The sequence below is a fragment of the Bombina bombina genome, chromosome 4 (genome assembly GCF_027579735.1).
Source record: "Bombina bombina isolate aBomBom1 chromosome 4, aBomBom1.pri, whole genome shotgun sequence".
Classification (NCBI taxonomy): domain Eukaryota; kingdom Metazoa; phylum Chordata; class Amphibia; order Anura; family Bombinatoridae; genus Bombina; species Bombina bombina.
Window position 1 is genome coordinate 1,168,292,888 of NC_069502.1, and position 24,914 is coordinate 1,168,317,801.

Consider the following 24,914-nt stretch of genomic DNA (forward strand, 5'->3'; position numbering starts at 1 on the left):
AATACACAGCACAATCTGATTAATACGCTTCCATACAAGGGCAGTGAACTTTATCACTTCACTACTACTAATCATTAAAGTCTAAGAACATACTTAGATCTATTTAATATATGAGCTCAAATATGCTTATGGATATGTAGTGATCAGAAATTGAGAGGGAAATATATACTTCTAGAGGTCAATATTAGACTATACTAAACCTAAATCAGGCTCATATTATCGGATGAGTATAAGATAGTCCTAGCATATTTGCCTGCCCAAATTTGTGGCATTATATTACAAGTCATACTCTACCTTGAGTCTCACTGCTGAACAATCTCACTCATGTCGAAGCCTTCATTCTCCCTGTCTATATTAGCTATATCTCTTAAATTGATACTAGCGTTCAATGTTCTTCCGCTTGATTTATTTATCAATCCAGGCATATATAAATGTATATCTTATGACCCCCACATACTCTGCAAGATTATATTAAGTTGGTAGTTATTCCGATCAAAGTCATTTCAGACCTTCATTTCAGCTGTCCCACTGCCATGCAAACAGCCTGATTTTAAGGTATATCTGCCCCAGTCTTGAAAGAAAATGCACAAACCTTCATTTCAGCTGTCCCACTGCTATGCAAACAGCCTGATTTTAAAGTATATCTACCCCAGTCTTGAAATAAGATACACAGACCTTCATTTCAGCTGTCCCACTGCTATGCAAACAGCCTTATTTTAAAGTATATCTGCCCCAGTCTTAAAAGAAAATACACAGACCTTCATGTCAGCTGTCCCACTGCTATGCAAGCAGGTAGCCTCTGGAAGATAGTAATATCATTATATTTTACCTACCCTGTTATTTTCTGATGTGTGTATTCTTATATGTATTGGTTATTTTTTTGTTTGTTTTTATTATTATAAATGCATATTTTATCACCATTATGTCTGACAATTATTAAAAGTTAGTTTAACCAGCTCATATATCTTTTTTTTTTTGTACTTTGTTTAATGTTTTTTCCCCTACATGAATGCCTCTGTCTTATCTTTGTAATTTTGAATTTTCCATGTGTTTTTGTTTGAATGACCCTTAGCTCAAATGTCCATAGATATACCCTTCCCATTCCTTTAAATTTTTTGCAGGCCAATCTGACTCTAATATATCTCTCTCCTTCAGCCTGATTTTAAAGTATATCTGCCCCAGTCTTGAAAGAAAATACATAGACCTTAATTTCAACTGTCCCACTACTATGCAGACAGGTAGCCTCTGGAAGATACAACCCCTTACCGAAATCTAGCTTTCCTGCCCCCTTTGATTTCCTTTCCGTGCAGTAAATCAATCATTGTTGCAGGAATCTACCACCCACCTAGCTCCCCTGTGCATTCCCTTTCTGACATAGCACATCTCCTTAGTGAAACCTTAGCTCAAAAACCAATAAGTGAAATTTTGTTTTTTGGAGATTTTAATATTGATTGGCTGAATCCAAAAAATAATAGTTGTCACTTGCTGTTTAAATTTTTGCAGCTAACACAATTAATCTCCATCCCAACTCGCATAAACATCAAAAGCCATAATCACACCCTGCTCGACTGGATTCTCTCCACTTCTCCCGATCAAATCCAGGAGGCAGGTGTTCTTCATGACAATTTCAGTGACCACTGCTTAGTGTACTGCGTGCTCAAAATAAAGGCAACTAAATCCACTCCCAAGGTTAAAATCACCAGGTCCTTTAAAAAATGTAATCTTCAATAATTTCTAAATTACATCAAGAACCTCCCCTGGCACAGATTAAACCTAATCCCAGTACTAGACTCTGCAGTTGAATTCTTTCAGTCTAAACTCCTACAAGTTTGGAATTAACATGCCCCGCTGTGTAAGGTGAGAGTAAAAGGAGCACACTTGAATTGGATAACAGCTGACCTCATTCAAATATACCAGTTTCGGGATTCATTGTGGACAAAGTTCAAGCATACAGGCTCTATAAACTATCACTTTTTATATAGAAAATGGCAAAATATATGCACTAAACAAACAAAATTGGCCAAGGGACAATATTTCTGTTAAAATCTGAACAATAACATATCAAATCCTAGAAGGTTTGGAAACTCATAAATAACAAAATCCACCAATTTACTCCCAACACTCCACTGTCAATGTGGACAACCAAACCCTGCAACTCCCCTTAGAAGTAGCAAATGCCTTTAATTGTTATTTTGTCAGATGCTCAACCACCCTGATTGACAAACTAATAAATGACACGCATCTTGAAACTACAAATGTGGTTCAGGCCCCACTAAATCAGCAAAGACCTAATATGGAAAAGTTCAATTTTTGACCTGTACCCTTCAATGTCATTAAGAAACACCTTAATAATCTAAAAATAAAAAAACAGTCTGGACCTGATCAAATCCCAGCAATGCTGTTGAAGTTCAGTGCGCTGGCAATTGCTAAACCTGTCACAACCCTAATTAACGAATCCTTGGTGTCTGGATACATACCCAAACTTTGGAAAACTGCAAGAGTAGTGCCTATCCATAAAAGTGGGAAGTTAACCTTGGTTTCTAACTATCGCCCTGTATCATTGCTCCCAGTATTGTCAAAAATCTTAGAAAAATGTGTCCATACGCAACTATGTATTACCAACAATCTAACTATCTGACCCCTGATTAATCAGGTTTTTGCCCGAATCACTCCACTACAAATGCCCTCCTAAAAGTTTGCAACAACATCCAAACTAGCATGGAACAAGGAGACCTAACTGGAGCTATTTTTCTTGATTTTTCAAAGGCCTTTGACACAGTAGACCACGACTTACTACTGCTCAAACTAAAAAAACTCTGGTCTTGCTGATCATCTGTTAACCTGGTTTCGATCATATGTATCGGATCGATCACAATATGTCTCCATTTCTGACAGCGATTCCCTCCCTCTCCCAGTCACGTGTGGTGTTCCCCAAGGTTCCATTCTCGGCCCCCTACTATTCACATTATTTATAAATGATTTGCCTAATGTTTGCAAAACCTCAATTGTACACATGTAAGTGGATGACACGGTAATCTATGCAAACAATTCCAATCTGCCACAGCTTGAAGCAGTGCTCCAAGATCAGTTCACAGAGGTAGAAAAGTGGATCTCAAAAAACAAACCCTTCCTAAACACTGACAAACCTGTCACAATGATCTTTGGAATGGGACCTAAATTACACAAATTACAAAATTCCCATCTACGCATCAAAACAAAATCCAGTTGCACACTGACCTCAGTCCACTCTTTCAAATACTTGGGTATGTTGTTAGCCCCCAATCTATCTTTTGGCCTCCACAAAAGATGGTACCCTTACAGAAACAAATCCTGCCTCAGCCCTACAGTAAAGGAAAAAATTGTACTGAAAATGCTGATGCCTATCATGGATTACGGGGACGTAGTATATGCACCTGCACCACAAACTCACCTTAATAAACTTAATACATTGTATAACTCGTTCTGCTGCTTTGTGCTATAATGTAACTACAGGACCCACCATTGTGACATGCTAAAAGAACTAAACTGGATGTCGCTGGAATCCAGACGCACCCTCCATCTTTCCTGCCTTGTGTTTAAGAGCCTTTCTGGGAAGCTCCCACCCTACCTGAGCAGAATGCTCTCCCCGGCTATTCCCTTCTCCTATAACCTTCGATCCAAAACCAGCACATTATTTAGCTACCCTATTGTATCAATGCAATGTTTTGTGGACCCAGGACATACTTGAAAATGAGAGAAATCTCAATGTATCCTTCCTGGTAAAATATTTTATAAATAAATACATTTATAAAGATAGGATTCTATGCTACTTCGTCAATAATGTCCAACACACGAGAAGAAATACTCATTATCCTATAACAATATATCAATCTTACCATGCCTTTATAGGCAAACTGCCAGATTTAGCATAATTAGGATTATCAGTTTATATATTTCTCTGAGCCACAGTCGTATTCCATAGTGGCTTTCTAGTTGGCAGACAACTCTACCACTCATAAAACCCAAGTGATAACTTACTATATTCACAAGTTAGCTTAGTTTTAACTCTTAAATTCTACTGTTATTTATACTGTGTCTATATGTTGGGGTTTTTATGCATGTATATTATATATAATTAGAATACCAGCTTGATAGATTAATACACATTTCCAGTGTATAGAAGCCTTCGATAACAGAAATGTGTCTCCTTTTTCCCATACACTAAAAGTCTGGCATCCTAAATGGCACCGCTCACCATCCCCTCCTTCACTTCATTCAGAGCGGCTTTTGCCCGCTGAACTCCCCTTCCTTATATACCTTGGTCCAAGAGTGACTAAATCAAAAAAGCTAACCCCCTCTTGCCCCAATTTTACTAGAATAAGATAACCTTATGAATGTTGTTTTTGGTAATGTGGGGACCACTTTTCCTATTTATATAATTTAAAAGTGAGGTTCCACTAAATCTTGTACAGACTTCTTACTAACATACTAATTAAGCATGTTTTCTTATGTTTGTATGCTAATAATGTATGTCTTATTACTATGTCATTACTGTCTATGGACGAACCCTCTATGTAACATCTCTCACAACCTTAATAAAAAATTTAAAATTTTTAAAAAAAAGAGCTTCCAATTTAATTCTATTATCATAAAAGAATGTCTCAATTCTACCCCTCGCAAACGTATGCTTGTCCATGTTGCACATCTTGCAATGCCGATATAATTCATATGATTTAGCAATATCTAAGAATAGATACTCAATTTGTTTAAAAGCTCTGAATACTATAATTTTAATGGTAAAACATATAACAGTTAAAAATTGGAAAGATCATACCGCCCCTAGTTTTTCATCTTTTTTGAAAGAAGTCCAACTTCAAATTCTTTTTGAATCATATCATACGAAATTTACAACCGAAGCTAGGATAAAATGCTTTTTGTTGGGATGGCTACCTATAATTAAACCCTACACTCTTCCGATCCAAATGCATATTTTAGCCCCATTTCTAAGTTCTATCTCTTTTGCGGAGCTTGTTATAGCCGAGTTTTTCCCCCCCAATGTGGATTACAGGGTTTAGAGAGATCTGTGTAGGGTAAGGATTGGGTCCCTAAAAGTATAGAAATAACTGAAAATTTAGTACCCAGGCTATAAAATCACTGCCCTAGTGAGACAGTAATGATCAGCAAAAATGTATTAAATAAGATTGAGCGGACCAGGAGGTGAAGGGGATGTTTTTTTTTTTTTTTGGAGGGGGGGGGGGTTAGTTTTGTTTTGGGTCTTAGTTAAATTAAAATGCACCAACAGTGTATGATTTCCTATTTGCAGACTGGAGAATTAAAAGATGTTTGCTGTTGGGCTTTAATCACAGTCAAATGAGAGTTTAACATGTTTTGGTTGTCTCATATTATGACGGTTATTAATTTTTATTTATTCTCACGATTATGACATAGATATGAATTTATCTTTTATTTTTTGGCATCCTGCGAGATGCAAGTGAAAATCCTGGTATATTTGGTTTTTTTTTGTTTTTCTCTGTCTCTCTCTTTGTTATTACACTGTTGGATTATAAATAAAATAAATTAAAAACCAAACAAAAAAAAAACAAATGCATAATAAAAATAGAAAGCAATTAAGTACTTATGATGAAATTCAAATGGGCAGTAGATTTTTTTTCTGACAAATCCAACATTTCTTCAATTTCCCTGCCTCCCTGTATCACGTGACAACCATCAGTGAAATACACACTCATATACATTGATATTGTAGACTTTTGCACATGCTCAGTAGAAGCAGAAAATGTGTATATAGAAATGACTGTGCATAATTTGGTAATAGAAAGAAATTTGATTTTTTCTTTTTAATTGCATGCTTTGTATGAATCATGAAAGAAAAAAAAAGTTTCCCTTTAATTAACCTAATGACTTCCTAGCTTGTTAAAGGTAAAATAATTCTAATTATTATTTTTATGTTTTTCTATATAAATCATTTATGACTCTTATTTTAAATTTTTATTTATTTTAACTAGCACACTGTTGGAGGGTTTGTGCTTTATAGCTTTTAATTAAAATGATTAATTGTGTGATCTCTAGCTGAAATGCGCAGCGCATCTCACTCTTTTTGACCAACAGATACACCAGGCGAATGATCAGAAAGAAAAATAACACGTTTCCTACTTGTTTGTTTCAATGCAAAATGTTTGATGCTTTTAGCAATTAGCTGTAAGCTCATTTTTTTTAAAACCAGAACAAATAAATTACAAGTGCAGATGGACTAAAAATAACATAATGCTAATAACTTCCCCCAATACTGGATGACGTTATTAAAATATTTGTCATTGTAACATAAAGCCATAAAGTACTCAACAGCAAAATAGTTTTATCTGACGTTTACAAAATATAAAAGCTGACATAGTTAAAGGAATATGCTTAATTGTTATCGGTGCATCACTGCGTATGATATCTATGGGATTTATCCCAATCTTGAGATTCTAGTGGTCAAAGTTCAAAAATGCAACTAATGTTAATATCCCAGAAGCTCAGAATTTTTAGTCCATGAAAGCAACTCAAAATCATTATTTGAATTGTTAAAGAACAGTTAAATATAGTAGAATTGTATAATCAGCACTTGCATACTAAAAAGATAATGCAAAAGCACTCTGAATATTAAGAGCCAGATTGCGAGTGGCATGCTATCGTTAGCGTGAAGAGCGTAAATGCAATATTTTTTTTACGATCAAGTCCATATTACAAGTGGCGCATTTAAACTATCGCAAATTAGTTTATGCAAACTTGCAATAATTTACGCTCCCCATATTTTCTATTGCCAATATTCGCTCGTATTACAAGTTGAAAGTAAATACGATTGTGTTGGACCTAAAAGTTCACATAAAGAGTTTGGCTAAATGAAACAGTTGCAAAACTACAGTATTAACCCCTAAACCATCACACCCTCACACCGCAAACTACATCGCTATAACCCCAAAACCACCACATACCCAAATTGCTAAGTAGCCGCTACACTATTAACCTCTAAACAACAGAACTCCACATCGCTAAGTCCCTGCTATACCATTAACCTGTAAACCACCGCACACCCACATCACTAAACCCCCACTACCATATTAACCCCTAAACTGACACACCCACACATCGCAAACTACTTCTCTACACTATTAACTCCTAAACCACCACAATCCCCATCACAAAGTACGCACTAACCTCTAAACCCATTAACCAGCTAATCACCCTAACACCATTAACTTAACACCCCCTAAGTTACCAAAAAAAAAAAAAACTAACATTACATTTAAAAATAAAAAACTAACATTACATTAAAAATAAAAAACCTAATATTACATAAAAAGCTAATATTACAGAAAAACAAAACAAAAAACTATGGCCTAGATTTGGAGTTTGGCGTTAGCCGTGAAAACCAGCGTTAGAGGCTCCTAACGCTGGTTTTAGGCTACCTCCGGTATTTGGAGTCACTCAAAATAGGGTCTAACGCTCACTTTTCAGCCGCGACTTTTCCATACCGCAGATCCCCTTACGTCAATTGCGTATCCTATCTTTTCAATGGGATTTTTCTAACTCCGGTATTTAGAGTCGTGTCTGAAGTGAGCGTTAGACATCTAACGACAAAACTCCAGCCGCAGGAAAAAAGTCAGTAGTTAAGAGCTTTATGGGCTAACGCCTGTTTATAAAGCTCTTAACTACTGTACTCTAAAGTACACTAACACCCATAAACTACCTATGTACCCCTAAACCGAGGTCCCCCCACATCGGCGATTAATTTTTTTTAACCCCTAATCTGCCGACCGCCACCTACGTTATACTTATGTACCCCTAATCTGCTGCCCCTAACACAGCCGACCCCTATATTATATTTATTAACCCCTAACCTGCCCCCCACAACGTCGCAGCCAGCTACCTACAATAATTAACCCCTAATCTGCCGACCGCAAAGTGCCGCCACCTACGTTATACTTATGTACACCTAATCTGCTGCCCCTAACACCGCCGACCCCTATATTATATATATTAACCCCTAATCTGCCCCCCTCAACGTCGCCTCCACCTGCCTACACTTATTAACCCCTAATCTGCCGAGCGGACCGCACCGCTACTATAATAAAGTTATTAACCCCTAATCCGCCTCACTAACCCTATAATAAATAGTATTCACCCCTAATCTGCCCTCCCTAACATCGCCGACACCTAACTTCAATTATTAACCCCTAATCTGCTGACCGGAGCTCACCGCTATTCTAATAAATGTATTAACCCCTAAAGCTAAGTCTAACCCTAACACTAACACCCCCCTAAGTTAAATATAATTATTTTTTTTTTTTTTTTTTAAACTTTTTATTGAAAAGTTCAGAAGCATACAGTTTTCAATGGTAAGGTGTACAGTTACAGCTTTGCTTCACATTATCTACTTATACATTTAACATATTATTAACAATTTAACTGCAGAAAGGAATTCCTAGTTATTAGGATTTTAAAAAATAAAACAAAGAAAAGAAAGGGGAAGGGAGAACCCAGAGCGTTTATGTACTTGTGCTTGAATGGTTGAGTGAAAATTTTGCATTCCATTGCTTAGCTGGTGTCTAAGACGTACAAATTACCTTGCTATGGGTACTAAGGTTCTCGGCTATTACTCTCACTATTTATCTAGTCAGGCATTTCTATATTCGTCCCATATAAATCGTATTGAGTCTAAGTCGTCTTGTCGGTTGGTCAGCTTGAAGTGGTATTTCTCTAATGTAAGTGCATGTGTTACTGTAGCTTTCCATACCTCCACTGAAGGTAGGTCTGGCTTCTTCCAGTTTAATGGTATTAATTTTTTCCCTGAATTGACCATAATTGTCAAGAGTGTTAGCCTATATTTACAAGTTATTTTAGGGAATGAGTTAAAAAGAAGAGTCCAGCTGTTTAGTGGTAAGGACAGTTGCAAAACTTTCCCGATTTCTCTTTTGATGGCCTCCCAGTAATCTTTTACTATTGGGCATTGCCACCAGATGTGATATGGCGTGCCCCTATCTTGACAGCCTCTCCAGCACATGTCTGAAACTGTGGGAAAAATTTGGTGTAGACGCACTGGTGTATAGTACCACCTGCACATCAGTTTCAAATTTATCTCTTGAATAGAGATGGATGAAGAAGCTTTACTCATGCGTGTGAATATATCACACCATGTTCGCCTGGGCATAGAGCTTTCTGATTCCTTCTCCCATGCGCTGACATAAGATGACAGTGTTTTAGAGTATGTAACTAAAATTTGTCTGTGTGTGAGAGATAATATTCCTCGATTTGGTAGAGGGTTGATACATATATTCTCAAATGGGGTAAGAGGTCGAGTTAGATGTGCTTTGGACGGGTGTGTGGTGAGAAAGTGGGATATTTGCAAATACGCTAGCCAATCTTGAAATCTAGGGCCATGTTGAGCAATAATTTCTTCTTGCGATTTCGGTTTTCCTGCTGTGTAAAATTCACAGACAGGAAGAGATTCTCGTATACTTAAGGGATATTCCCCTCTCTTTATAAGGTTAAGTGGATGGAGTGCGTTCCCCATTATCGGGGTCAGCGGGGAGTATGTCGAGGAGATGTGCGGATATTTCTTGATTACCCTATCCCAACATTTGTAAGTTTCCCATGTCGTTGTGGCTACAGTTTTTGGAAGTGCTCTTTGATTGGGAGGGAGCCAGCAGGAGCCTCCTAGCGGAGTATTGTTAGCTAACTGATGTTCTAGCTGGACCCATTCTTTATTGACTGCATTCTTACACCAGTCAACGATTCTGGTCAGAAAGGTTGCCTGCCTATAGTGTTGTAGGTTCGGGGCCCCCATGCCTCCTAATTCTCTTGGACGGTAAAGTGTTGCTGTTGCTATGCGTGGTCGCTTATTTGCCCATATAAACTTGGTTAGCATTTTTTGTATCTGGTAGATTGTTTGTTCCGGGAGGGGAATGGGCAAGGTTTGCATATAATACAAATTTTTTGGTAATATGACCATTTTGATCGCATTAAGTCTACCAAGCCAGGAAAGGAATTTATTGTTCCAAGCTCTTAGCAATGAGGATATATGTATTTTAAGTGAGTTATAATTAAGTGTTAAAATTTCAGAGATATTAGGAGAGATATGTACCCCAAGGTATTTGATCGCTTTATCTTGAATTCTGAATTGAAATTGCTGTTGCAGAGTTTTTACTGCTGCTGGCTCTAAGTTAATACTCAACAATTCAGATTTAGATATATTTATACTGAAGTTAGAGTAGAGGCCGTACTCTTGTATCAAATGAATAAGGGCGGGGACTGACTCGCTTTGGTGCGTTAGTGTGGTAAATATGTCATCTGCATACATTGTAATTTTGTATTCCGACTGTCCTATCCGATGCCCTGTTATGTGTTCGTTATCCCTAACATATGAGGCTAATACTTCCATGGATAACACGAAAAGTAGTGGAGACAGGGGGCATCCCTGCCTCGTACCATTTGTTATTTGGAATGGGTCTGAGACTGAGTCATTGAGCTTAACTTTTGCTTGTGGGGTGTTATATAATGAGAAAATCTTCCCAATTAATTCCTGATCAAACCCAAATTTAGATAGAACTTGCTTTAGGAAGTTCCAGCTGAGCCTATCAAAGGCTTTCTCCGCATCCATTGAAATGAATGCGGAGGGTGTGTGCATACGGTGTGCATGTTCCATTAGCGCTAAAAGTTTAGTAGTGTTGTCTCGTGTCTCTCGTGTCGGCGTAAAGCCGGCCTGGTTGATGTGGACTATTTGGGGGAGGACTTTATTAATACGTGCTGTTAATATTTTGGCATATAATTTTATGTCCACATTCAGCAATGAGATTGGGCGGAAATTTGCCGGGGTGTCTGGGGACTTCCCTGGCTTAGGGACTACTGAGATTTGTGCTTCTAGCATAGAGGGAGGAAACGGGTTATTATCCGTTACTTCATTAAAAAGGGGCGTTAGGTGGGGTACTAGGTTTTGGGAAAAGAGCTTATAATATTTTGATGAGAAGCCGTCTGGGCCTGGACTTTTCCCATTTTGTAATGTGCTAATCGCATGCTGTATTTCATGCGCCGTGATGGGTTTCTTTAAGTCTTGCAATTGGTCTTGTGTAATATTGGGAATATTACACTTTGCTACATATGACTTGAGATTTATGAGGTGTTCCTCTGAGGGTGGTGTTTTGGAAATGTTATATAGATTAATATAATATTCTCTAAAACTATCTAGAATTTCTTTTGTTGTGGTTAGGGGACTCTGACCTTGTGGTTTTCTAATCTCATAAATATATGACTTAAACCGCTTCTTTTTTAGTGCCCTCGCTAGCAGTTTGCCTGCTCTATTGCTCTCATAATAAAACATGCTGTTTGTTTTCCGTTGTAGGTTATGGTACTCTATATCTAAAAAACTGTCTAGGGCTGAGCGGGCCGTTTGGTACTTCTGGGATATTTCTAAATTATTTGGGTTTTGTTTTATTGCCAGGTCCATTCGGGAAAATTCATCAGCCAGATCTTTATATTGTTGCCTCATATGACGCTGTCTCTGGGCTTTTAATTTTATTAGTTCCCCTCTCAATACACTTTTATGTGCTTCCCAAATCATATATTTATTATTTATAGAATTTACATTGTGTGCAAAATATTCTGTGATCAGTGTTGATATCTTCGATTGGGTGTCTGGGTCGTTCAGTAAAGTGTCATCTAACTTCCAAAGAAACGTATCTGACTGCGTTTCTGGCCAAGAGAATTTTAGTTTTACTGCCGAATGGTCTGACCATGCTGTTGGGGAAATATCACAGCTATGTATATTAGGGAGGCCTTTCTGATTAGTGAAAATATAGTCCAATCTGCTATGCGTCTTGTTGGGGCTAGAATAAAAAGTGTAATCCTTTGTATCTGGGTGTATAAGACGCCAAAGGTCATACAAGTTAAGGTCTTTTAGGTTTCTCCATAATGTTGTAGTAGTTTTTTTGGATACCATTATTTTAGGATTGGAACTATCTTTATAGGGCTGGAGGGGAAAGTTTAGATCTCCTGCTAGAAACACTGGACCTACTGCCAAATCTAATGTTTTCCTAAACATAGTGTGGAAGAAAGAATTTTGCTTGTTATTTGGTGCGTAGACATTTACTAACGTTATGGGTCTTCCATATAACAGCCCAGTTAGGCCTAGAAATCTGCCCTCCTTGTCTTTACTGATATGTGAAGTCGTGAACGGGAGGTCTTTTTTGATTAGGATGCTCACTCCTGCTTTTTTATGGGGTCCTGAGCTATGGTAATGTGTGGTGTATGTTTTCCCTAGATATTTTGGTTCTCTTTGATATTGAAAATGAGTCTCCTGCAAGAATATTATGTCTGCATGTCGTTTAGCTAGGTCAGATAGTGCTTTGCTGCGTTTATGAGGTGAGTTCAGCCCTTTAGCGTTTTGCGTTAGTAAAGTCAGATGGTGTGAGCGTTTATCTGTGTGTCTCGACATCATTACCTATACTTGATAGAACTTGATCAGGAATGCTGCATTGTACATTGCTCTGGGTTCGGGAGAAAAAGTTTGAACACAGGTTTTTCTGCAAAACAAAATATTAACAGTGAGAACTAAGTTGTGCATTAGAGTAAACACATAACAAACAAACCTATATACTGAAGTTTTAGTATATGGATTACAATACAAGTCTCTCTTCCTAACATAGGGTATATTGAGAGAATACATGGGGGATTTGGTGTTGCTAGCCCCTGGGTCTCATCTAACAGGATCTCCTTCATTCTGGTAAATAAACAATTTCAAACTGAAAGGCAATTCTAACGATAAACTATCTTGGTATAAGGCCCTGTAAATTAATATTGACTAGAATTCAGGACACTTCTGTGGAAACAGTTAGATTAGTAACAGGTGATCTAGTTGGTACAGGAATCAAAGTTTTCCCTTTTTTTGTGGAAACAGTCTGCCAATTTGGAATTCTGTCGTTAGGTCTTTTGGTAGAGGACTGGCTGTTGCTATTGTCAGATGTTGGCTTTATAGGTTCAATGTCCAGAGAGGAACAAAAGGACGCTATTTCATCTGGCGTTTTACAGATAAGTCTAATATTATCTTGAATGACCCAAATCTGTGCTGGGAAACCCCAACGGTAGGGGATCTTCTTGTTTCTTAATGCTGTGGTCAAAGGGGAGAATGCCTTCCTCTTCTGCAAAGTCTCATATGACAAGTCTTGATAGAACTGCAATACAGTACCTCTAAAGCGGATTGGCTGGTTTTTGCTTGTCTGGTTTAAGATCATCTCTTTCTCTAGAAAATTCTTGAACCTGATGATGATGTCCCTAGGAGGTGCTGTACTGGGAGGTTTGGGACGAAGTGATCGGTGTGCTCTCACCCATTGTATATCCATCGTGTGTGAAGTTTCTTTTACATGCTGGAACAGGGCTTGCAGATAAACAGGGAAATCTCGAGGCAAGACTTCCTCTGGTACTCCTCTAATTCTAATGTTTTTCCGCCTACTGCGGTTTTCCATGTCCTCCATTTTTTCTTGGAGGGTTTGGATGACATCTTGCTGAGTATTGACCTGTTCAGTTAAGACTTGGACTTCTTCTTTTAGTTGGTCATGGTTGCTTTCTAGTGATTCAACTTGAAAACCAAGTGTGTGGATGTCTTGAGATAAGGTAGCAAGTTCTTCCCTGATACACGTACGGACTATATCCGCTATATCTTGCTTTGATGGCAGATTACTTAAGAAAGATGCTTGTATTTGCGGCTCAGGAGTTATCACCATGGTCTTGTGTTGGGAGTTCTGGGAAGGTGTAGGTGATTGTGCTCCTGGGTTGGCTTCATCATGTAATGGTTCCATCACGTCTGCAGCTTGTAAGTATGATGTCATGGTGAGAGTTTTCAAAGGTGTCTGCTTAGTTGTCTTATCAGTTCTAATGTTACGTCTTGCCGCCATGTTTAACACTGAGTATTTCTCAGGAAGTGCTTCTGTTGCTGTATGCTCTGCAGAGTTTTACCCCTTGAAATCGCTGTTTGCCAGAATAATATCTATAGTGATTGATTATAAGTAGTTACCGCTGATGCGTCTATGTTTCTGAACTTAGCTTCTCAGATGTAGAGTTATGTGCCTCAGGGGAACCTTTCTTTACTTTAACTGCTTTTCATGCTGTTTTCATTACCCGACGTTGTCAGTAATAATCTCCCTTCATCTATGTGCCTGTTCCTCATGTAACACCTGCTGCATATGAGGGTGGTTAGATGCTTAGCAGTTAGCGGGTCTTGTAGCCTTTTTAGCAGAGACAGTGATATGTGTGTCACAGCGGTTAACTGTTTTGCGTGCACTATGTTTCAGCCATTTATATTAGAAGGGCTCACCTTTGCCACATGTTCCGTTCCATGGAGCGATAGCCTGACAGCTTCCTGGTTCTTCTGTTAATGTGGTCTTACTTTTGGGGTTCTTGATCTGTCTGCGTTGCTCGTTACTCTGCAGGCTCTAGGGTAGGCCTCTGGTATCGTTTCAGTTTCACTTCCGTTATGGCGCAGCTACTTTAGAAGTGTACTAAGATAGTTCTTCTAAATGTCCACCGGCATGTCGTATCTTTCTGCAAAGGGGCTCATCTTGAAGCCTAGGTGTTTAGATTGCCTCTACTTCTCCTCTTTTGCAGTTTTTCAAATATCCACCTAGAATAAACTTGATATTTCAGGGCATCATGCACGGAGCTCCGGTTTTACACTGCTCTCATGGCAGCTTCCGGCTCCGCCCCCAAGTTAAATATAATTTTAATCTAACGAAATTAATTAACTCTTATTAAATAAATTATTCCTATTTAAAGCTAAATACTTACCTGTAAAATAAATCCTAATATAGCTCCAATATAAATTATAATTACATTGTAGCTATTTTAGGATTAATATTTATTTTACAGGTAACTTTGTATTTATTTTAACCAGGTACAATAGCTATTTAATAGTTAAGAACTATTTAATAGCTAAAATAGTTAAAATAATTACAAATTTACCTGTAAAATAAATCCTAACCTAAGTTACAATTAAACCTACCACTACACTATCAATAAATTAATTAAATAAAATACCTATAATTATCTACAATTAAACCTAACACTACACTATCAATAAATAAATTAAATACAATACCTACAAATAACTACAATGAAATAAACTATCTAAAGTACAAAAAATAAAAAAGAATTAAGTTACAAAAAATAAAAAAATATTTACAAACATAAGAAAAATATTACAACAATTTTAAACTAATTACACCTACTCTAAGCCCCCTAATAAAATAACAAAGCCTCCCAAAATAAAAAAATGCCCTACCCTATTCTAAATTACTAAAGTTCAAAGCTCTTTTACCTTACCAGCCCTGAGCATGCCCCAAGAAGTTCAGCTCTTTTGCCTGTAAAAAAAAACATACAATACCCCCCCCCAACATTACAACCCACCACCCACATACCCCTAATCTAACCCAAACCCCTCTTAAATAAACCTAACACTAAGCCCCTGAAGATCTTCCTACCTTTTCTTCACCCTGCCAGGTTCACCGATCGGTCCAGAAGAGCTCCTCCGATGTCCTGATCCAAGCCCAAGCGGGGGGCTGAAGAGGTCCATGATCCAGCTGAAGTCATCATCCAAGCGGGAGCTGAAGAGGTCCATGATCCGGCTAAAGTCTTCATCCAAGCGGGGCAGAAGAGGTCTTCCATCCGATTGAAGTCTTCATTCAAGCGGGATCTTCTATGGTCATCCATCCGGAGCGGAGCGGCAGGATCCTGAAGACCTCCGACGAGGAACATCCATCCTGGCCGACGACTGAACGACGAATGACGGTTCCTTTAAATGACGTCATCCAAGATGGCGTCCCTCGAATTCAGATTGGCTGATAGGATTCTATCAGCCAATCGGAATTAAGGTAGGAATATTCTGATTGGCTGATGGAATCAGCCAATCAGAATCAAGTTCAATCCGATTGGCTGATCGGAGGTCTTCAGGATCCTGCCGCTCCGCTCCGGATGGATGACCATAGAAGATCCCGCTTGGATGAAGACTTCAATCGGATGGAAGACCTCTTCTGCCCCGCTTGGATGAAGACTTCAGCCGGATTATGGACCTCTTCAGCTCCCGCTTGGATGATGACTTCAGCCGGATCATGGACCTCTTCAGCCCCCCGCTTGGGCTTGGATCAGGACATCGGAGGAGCTCTTCTGGACCGATCGGTGAACCTGGCAGGGTGAAGACAAGGTAGGAAGATCTTCAGGGGCTTAGTGTTAGGTTTATTTAAGGGGGGTTTGGGTTAGATTAGGGGTATGTGGGTGGTGGGTTGTAATGTTGGGGGGGGGGTATTGTATGTTTTTTTTTACAGGCAAAAGAGCTGAACTTCTTGGGGCATGCCCCGCAAAGGGCCCTGTTCAGGGCTGGTAAGGTAAAAGAGCTTTGAACTTTAGTAATTTAGAATAGGGTAGGGCATTTTTTTTATTTTGGGGGGCTTTGTTATTTTATTAGGGGGCTTAGGTGTAATTAGTTTAAAATTGTTGTAATATTTTTCTTATGTTTGTAAATATTTTTTTATTTTTTGTAACTTAGTTCTTTTTTATTTTTTGTACTTTAGTTAGTTTATTTAAATGTATTTATTTGTAGGTATTGTATTTAATCAATGTATTGATAGTGTAGTGTTAGGTTTAATTGTAGGTAATTGTAGGTATTTTATTTAATTAATTTAATGATAGTATAGCGTTAGGTTTAATTGTAACTTAGGTTAGGATTTATTTTACAGGTAATTTTGTTATTATTTTAACTAGGTAACTATTTAATAGCTATTGTACCTGGTTAAAATAATTACAAAGTTGCCTGTAAAATAAATATTAATCCTAAAATAGCTACAATATAATTATAATTTATATTGTAGCTATATTAGCATTTATTTTACAGGAAAGTATTTAGCTTTAAATAGGAATAATTTATTTAATAAGAGTTAATTTATTTCGTTAGAATAAAATTATATTTAACTTAGGGGGGTGTTAGTGTTAGGGTTAGACTTAGCTTTAGGGGTTAATACATTTATTAGAATAGCGGTGAGCTCCGGTCGGCAGATTAGGGGTTAATGTTTGAAGTTAGGTGTCGGCGATGTTAGGGAGGGCAGATTAGGGGTTAATACTATTTATTATAGGGTTAGTGAGGCGGATTAGGGGTTAATAACTTTATAATAATAGCGGTGCGGTCCGGTCGGCAGATTAGGGGTTAATAAGTGTAGGCAGGTGGAGGCGACGTTGTGGGGGGCAGATTAGGGGTTAATAAATATAATATAGGGGTCGGCGATGTTAGGGGCAGCAGATTAGGGGTACATAAGGATAATGTAAGTAGCGGCGGTTTACGGAGCGGCAGATTAGGGGTTAAAAATAAAATGCAGGTGTCAGCGATAGCGGGGACGGCAGATTAGGGGTTAATAAGTGTAAGGTTAGGGGTGTTTAGACTCGGGGTACATGTTAGGGTGTTAGGTGCAGACTTAGGAGGTGTTTCCGCATAGCAAACAATGGGGCTGCGTTAAGAGCTGAACGCGGCTTTTTTGCAGTTGTTAGGTTTTTTCAGCTCAAACAGCCCCATTGTTTTCTATGGGGGAATCGTGGAGCCTAACGCAGCCTTTATGTGGACTCTCAATTCCAGAGTTATTTTTATGGTGCGGCCAGAAAAAAAGCCGGCGTTAGCTACGCGGGTCCTTACCGACAAAACTCCAAATCTAGGCCTAACCAAGCCACACTTAAAAAGAAAAACCCATCCCAAAATACAGAAACCCTATACTAACAATAGAATAAAATACAGGTGGCCCTCGTTTTACAATGGTTCAATTTACACCGTTTCAGAATAACAACCTTTTTTTCCAGTCATGTGACTGCTTTTGAAAAGCATTGAGAAACAGTGCATTTATTAAAATAGCTAGTAGGTGGAGTTGTCCACTTGTGTTGCAGCAAAGCCAAGCAAGCTGAAATTAATCAGTTTAACCAGACCTGAGCTATCGAGCAGATTTCTAAGGAACAAGATCTTCCTGTCTATAAATCAGTCCAGATTGGAATGCATAGAAAGAACTGTTTGCAGAAAAATGCAAGTGAAGTCTGTGTTGTGTGATTATTTTATTAGGTTTATAATGCTGTTTAGCACATGTTTTTGTTCATTTAACTTAGTTTAATTATATATTCTGTGTTGTGTGATTATTTTATTAGGTTTATAATGCTTTTTATCATTTAAAGTCTTCATTTTAAAGCTTTAAAAATAATGTATTAGGTGTTACTTATGACAATTTTGAGAGAGGCCTGGAACCTAACTCCCTCGCTTCCCAATGACTTACATTATAAACTGGGTTTCAATTTACAACGGTTTCAATTTATAACCATTCCTTCTGGAACCTAACCCCGGCGTAAACTGAAGGCTACCTGTACAGCAATAGCCCTTAGAACTTTTTTTGTAGGGCATTGCCCTAAAGTGAGTTAACTCTTTTTCAGCAACAAAAAATACAAACCCCTCCCCTGAAAAAAAGACTATCTAAAAAAACTACTCTAAAAATTGGTCTTAAAAAGACCTTTGGTTGGGCATTGCCCTTAGAAGGGAATTTGCTAGGTGCCCTAAAGCTCTTTTGCTCCCCCCCCCAAAAAAAAAAACAAAAAAAAAAAAAAAAACTATTCTAAATAAACCCTCAAAGTTGATACTCACCAAACTTGAATCTGGCACCTACATGCTCGCCAACTGTGGTGCTCCACTTCTATCACAACTGCGGGGTCTTCTATCTTCATCCATCTTCTTTTCTTCTAATCTTTTGATCTTGCATCCGACATCCTCTTCATGCGGTCACCCGCCGCACACTGAATTTTGAATGCGAGGTACCCCCTTTACATAGGGGTACCCTTGCATTGCTATTGGCTGGTTTTCATTTTCAATTTCAAATCAGCCAATAGAATAAAAGAATGATAACAAGATAAGAAAAAAAAGAAGATAAATGAAGATAGAAGACCACCACCACTGCTGCATGGATGAAGGTAGAACACCACCCCTACCAGGATAGAGGAGGAGCACTGCAGTTTGCAAGCATGTAGGAGCCAGATACAGGTTTAGTGTCTACCATCTTTGGGGTTTAGTTAGGGGCTTTTTGGGGTGTTTTTTCAGAATAGTTTTTTTTTTAAATTTTGGGCCAGCGAAAGAGCTTTAGGGCACTGCCACATCAATGCCGTTCTAAGGGCAATGCCCAAACCAATTGCGCTTTTCAGTAGTTTTTTTTAGATCGTTTTATTTTGGTGGGGGTTACTTGTATTGTAGAATGGGCTTTAATTTTTTGTTGTTGAAAAAGAGACTTAGTATATGTTTTTTTATTTTTGGGTGTTTTTTTTTTTTTAAATGGGGTTTTAGTTTTAGAATAAGCATAACTGTGTTTTTTATCTTTGGCAATTTGTTTTTTTAATTTTTGTAATGATTTTTTTTTGTGTGTAATATTATGTTTTTTTATTTTTGATAACTTACGGGGTGTTAGGTTAGGGGTGTTAGGGTGTTTAGCTGATTAGGGTGTTTAGAGGTAAGTGGGTGCTTTGCAATGGGGGTTGTGGTGGTTTAGGAGTTAATAGTGTAGAGGAGTAGTTTGCAATCTGGAGTTGTGGCGGTTTAGGTGTTAATAGTGTAGCGGGTTATTTACAATGTGGTGGTGTGTTGGTTTAGGGGTTAATAGTATAGCGGGATAGTTTGCAATGTTGGGTGTGGTGGTTTAGGGGTTAATAGTGTAGTGGGGACTTAGGTTGGGGAATGTGGTGGTTTAGAGGTTATTAGAGTAGGGGGCTTAAGGGGACTCGTGTTATCGCGTGAGTATGGGGATTCAGGTTAGCGCGTGAGTGAGGGTGTTTTCTCGCGTCATTGAAGTCTATGGGGGAGTACGTTAACGTGGTTGTGATATTGTAACTTTAGCTAACCCAACGTTTTATGCGTGGTACTCAATGCTCGCAAAGAGACAAAGTCGAGCATAGTAATCACGCAAGGGGGAGCAATAAAGAGTGCTCCACTCGTAATCTAAGCCCTAAATGAGCAGTATATTTTTTTTCTGACAAATTTCAAAATTTACTTCAATTTAATTCTCCCGCTTGATCATTAACATTGCTAGAGGTTAACTTTTTGCGTGCATTGTATAGTGCTGGTATTACAAGCTGAAAGCAAAAATGTTTTACTCACACAAAACCCGACACGTTAACCAGAGGATATGGAGTTGCAATATCACAGTAACCCCATTAAAATCAAGGAGCAGCGATGCTAATTAAAACCCAACACCTACATTCATGTGTTAATGCCCTTCACAATAAACCCCCTTCTCTAATAACTATTTAACTGCCACAACAATGACAACAAATTCCCTACACTATTAACCCCTAAACCACCACATAGACCACCACAATTACCTCACTACATTATTAACCCCTAAACTGCCACATATTCCACCAGAAATTACCACGCAAACCTATTAAACCCTAACCATCCCATAGCCGCTATAAACTCCTTACACTACTACACTAGTAACCCTTAAACCACAATACACCCATTGCAAACTACCCCCTTATCTATTAACGCCCTAACTGCCACAATCCTCATTGCAAAATACCCCCTAACTGTCTAAAAGCTAACCCCCCAGACTCCTAACCTAAGACCCCCTAAATTACAAAAAAAAAAAAATACCATTACAAAAAATAAAAATTAAAAATGTATGCTTACCTGATAAATGTATTTATTTCCGGATATGGTAAGTCCACAACGTCATCCATTACTAGTGGGAATATCACTGCTGGCCAGCAGACAGAGGCAAAGAGCACCACAGCAAAGCTGTTAAGTATCACTCCCCTACCCATAATCCTCAGTCATTCGACCGAAGGAAATGGAAAAAGGGAATAACACAACGGTGTAGAGGTGCCTGATGTTTAGTCAAAAATAACTGTCTTAAAAAACAGGGTGGGGCTGTGGACTCATCATATCCATAAATAAATAAATTTATCAGGTAAGCATAAATTTTGTTTTCTTTCCTAAGATATGGTGAGTCAGTGATATAATCAATTACTAGTGGGAACCAATACCCAAGCTAAGTGACACAGATGACTAGGGAGAGAAAAAAAGACAGGCAGACGTAAACAGAAGGCATCACGGCTGGAAGAACCTTCCTCTCAAAAGACGCCTCAGCCGAGGCAAAAGTAACAAATTTGGAAGTATGCAGAGAGGACCAAATTGCAGCCTTGCAAATCTGTTCCACAGAAGCTTCATTCTTGAAAGCCCAAGAAGAAGAGACAGCCCTCGTGGAATGAGCTGTAATTCTCTCAGGAGGCTGCTGTCCTGGAGACTCATAAGCAAAATGAATCACACTTCTCAACCAGAGAGAAAGAGAAGTAGCAGTAGCTTCCTGACCTTTATGCTTTCCAGAGAAACAAAGAAACAGGGCAGAGAACTTGCGAAAAACCTTAGTCGCCTGTAAGTAGAATTTCAGAGCACGCACAACATCCAAGTTGTGCAACAAACCTTCCTTAAGAGAAGAAGAACATAGAGAAGGAACAACAATTTCCTGATTAATATTTCTATCTGAAACCACTTACAGTAGGAAGAAAACCCAACTTAGTACGAAAACCCACCTTATCCGCATGAAAGATAATGTGAGGAGAATCATACTGCAAAGTCAAAAGTTCTGAAACTCTTCGAGCAGAAGAGATAGCAACAAGAAAGAAAACCTTCCAAGATAACAACCTAATATCTATGGAATGCATTGGCTCAAACGGAGCCTGCTGCAAAACTTTAAGAACAAGGTTAAGACTCCAAGGAGGAGTAACAGATTTAAACACAGGCCTGATTCTGACCAAGGCCTGACAAAAGGATTGAACATCTGACACAACCGCTAGACGCTTATGTAACAGAATAGATAAAGCTAGATAAAGCAGGAATCTGGCCGTTGAGAGTACTGACTGATAATACTTTCGTCAGACCTACCTGGAGAAAAGACAAAATTTTAGGAATCCTAAACCTACTCCAAGAGTAGCCATAAGATTCACACCAATAACGGTATTTACCCCATACCTTATGGTAAATCTTTCTAGTAACAGGCTTGACCAACTCAGAAAAAGCACGCTTAGACAGAACTAAGCGTTCAATCTCCAAGCAGTCAGCTTCAGAGAAATGAGATTTGGATGGAGGAATGGACCCTGAGTTAGAAGGTCTTTTCTCAGAGGTAACCTCCAAGGAGGCAGAGATGACAGCATCACTAGATCTGCATACCAGATCCTGCGAGGCCATGCTGGAGCTATAATAATTACCGATGCTCTCTCCTGTTTGATATGAGCAATGACTCGTGGAAGGAGAGCAAACGAAGGAAACAGGTATGCCAGCCTGACGGGACTGCCAGACCATCTATCAGAGTGGCCTGTGGATCCCTTAACCTAGAACCGTACTTTGGAAGCTTGGCATTCTGCCAAAATGCCATCAGATCCAACTCCAAAACCCCCTATTTGAGGGTTAAGCTGGAGAACACCTCTGGGTGGCGTTAGCATTGCCTGGGATGAAAAGTCTGTCCGCTCGGAAATCCGCTACCCAGATATCCACTCCTGGAATATGGATGGCAAAAAGACAGCAATTGTGAGCTTCCGCCCACCGAATAATCCGAGCCACCTCTTTCATGATAAAAGAGGATATGTTGTCTGTGATAACCTGGGCTAAAGACAGCTGAGGTCAAACCAACAAAGCATTGAAAATCACTCTCAACTCCAAGATGTTTATGATGAGATCAGACTCCTCCTGAGTTCATAGTCCCTGCACCTTTAACGAGTCTCAGACTGCTCCCCAGCCCAGCAGGCTGGTGTCCGTGGTCACAATTACCCAGGAAGATCTCTGAAGTATGATCCCTGAGACAGATGTTCCCAAGAAAAACACCATAGAAGAGAGTCCCTTGATGACTGATCTAAATCTTTCCTTCGAGACAGTGCCGCATGGTCCCCGTTACATCAACAGAGCATGCATGACTGCAGAGCTCTCAAATGGAATCTAGCAAAGGGAATAATGTCCATGGAATGAACCATCAGACCAATAACCTTCATACATTGAGCCACAGATGGCCAAACAGTAGACTGGAGAGAAAGGCAAGAGGAAAGAATTCTAGCTATTCTGACCTCCGTCAAAAATATTTTCATTGAAAGGGAATCTATTATGGTCCCTAAGAAAACCACCCTTGTAACAGGACAAGGGAAATCTTTTCCAACTTCACTTTCCAACTGTGGAAACATAGAAAAGACAACAAGGTTTCTGTGTGAGAGAGAGCTTGTTGAAAAGATGGACCCTGAACCAATATGTTGTCCAGGAAGGGCACCACAGCAATTCCCTGAAACCAGAGAGCCCCCATTGGGAGCCGTGGTAAAGCCATAGGGAAGTCACAAACTAAAACTGTTTGACAGAAAGTCAAAACTCAGGAACTTGAAATATGCATCCTCCAGGTCTATAGTCATCATGAACTAACCCTCTTGAATCAAAGGAAAAAAGGAACCACTGGATTCTATTTTGAAGGATTATACCCTGCCTGATGAGACCCATTTGATCTACCAATTTCCTCTTTTTCAGGAATCACAAACAGAAATGAATAGAATCCTAGACCCTGTTCCCTAACAGGAACTGGAACTATCACTCACAGGGAAGAAAAAGCCTAAACGCACTTCAAAGTGTCTCACTGTTATCTGGCCTGCAGATAAAATTAAGAGGTGGAACCTGTCACTGAAGGAAGGAATGAAGCATATGAAGAAATCCTGAGATACTATGTCCGCGATCTACCTGGGACATCCAGTCAGAACAGGACCAACCAGGTCATACCCTTGCAAGGAAGTGTCAGAAACTTGGACTCAGAGGAAAATCCACTGACCAAAAACATAGACACAACGTCCTGCGGGCTAGCACAGCAAGTCAGATATCCTAGCTCCTGGCTAAAAATGATGCATGGGAGTATCAGAATAAAAGAATTGGTTAGTATAAGAGTCTAAATTCTGTACAGGATCTCCTTCTTAAAGGAGCACCTACCAAATCAGACAAGGCGTCGCACCATAAGATGGCGCACTTCATATAGTGACAATTCAACTTCTATGGAAGCCAGTTTAGACCCTTGAATCCTTAAAAGAACAGATATCCTCTCCAGGAAACAGTTCTCTTAGCCATAGTAGAAATACCCTACTACTTTAGGCACCATGCACCACGATATTTAATCAAGACAGAGACATGATAATCTTTGTAAAGACAGGGGATGGGAAAAAGGAATCCCTACTTATTCCATTCCCAAAAAATCTCCTAGCACGTACAGGAAAACACTTCCACAAAGGAAGTGACCTCAAGCAACTATCAAGTTGACTAAGAGTTCTTAGAGTTGACAACAGGCATGTCGGAGTCGCTCCAGTATCTTAAAACCTCCTTTAACAACACACAAGCTGATTAAGCATACATCTGAAGGTAGCCACTTCAGCATCATATAAAGGTATTATACTGTCTGAATCTGAGGTTCTACCCTCAGACGCTACCAACGTATCCTCCTCATCAGACTTATGAGGAAGGGTGGCCTGTGTAGCAGCAGGTGAAACAGAAACCTTACTATCTAAATCTCTAATATTTCTCTTGATATTTGCCATTAGCATAGGGAATGGAGATAATGCCACAGAGATTACAGAAGATACCTGAGCAAAAATAATTCTGCAAGCAAATATGCTCCTCCAGGAGACTTAGAGGAAAACGCAGGGCACTGTATGTGACACCAGAAGGCTAGGGACATTTAAGGAGAAACTGTGGCATTGCCTAACAGTATAATCCTGAGAGACATAATTAGAGTCAATATTTGACATAACATGGGAGCCCATGCACAGACTCACATAGATAAGTACCAGAAAAAATATAATTGAAATTGTGCTGTCAC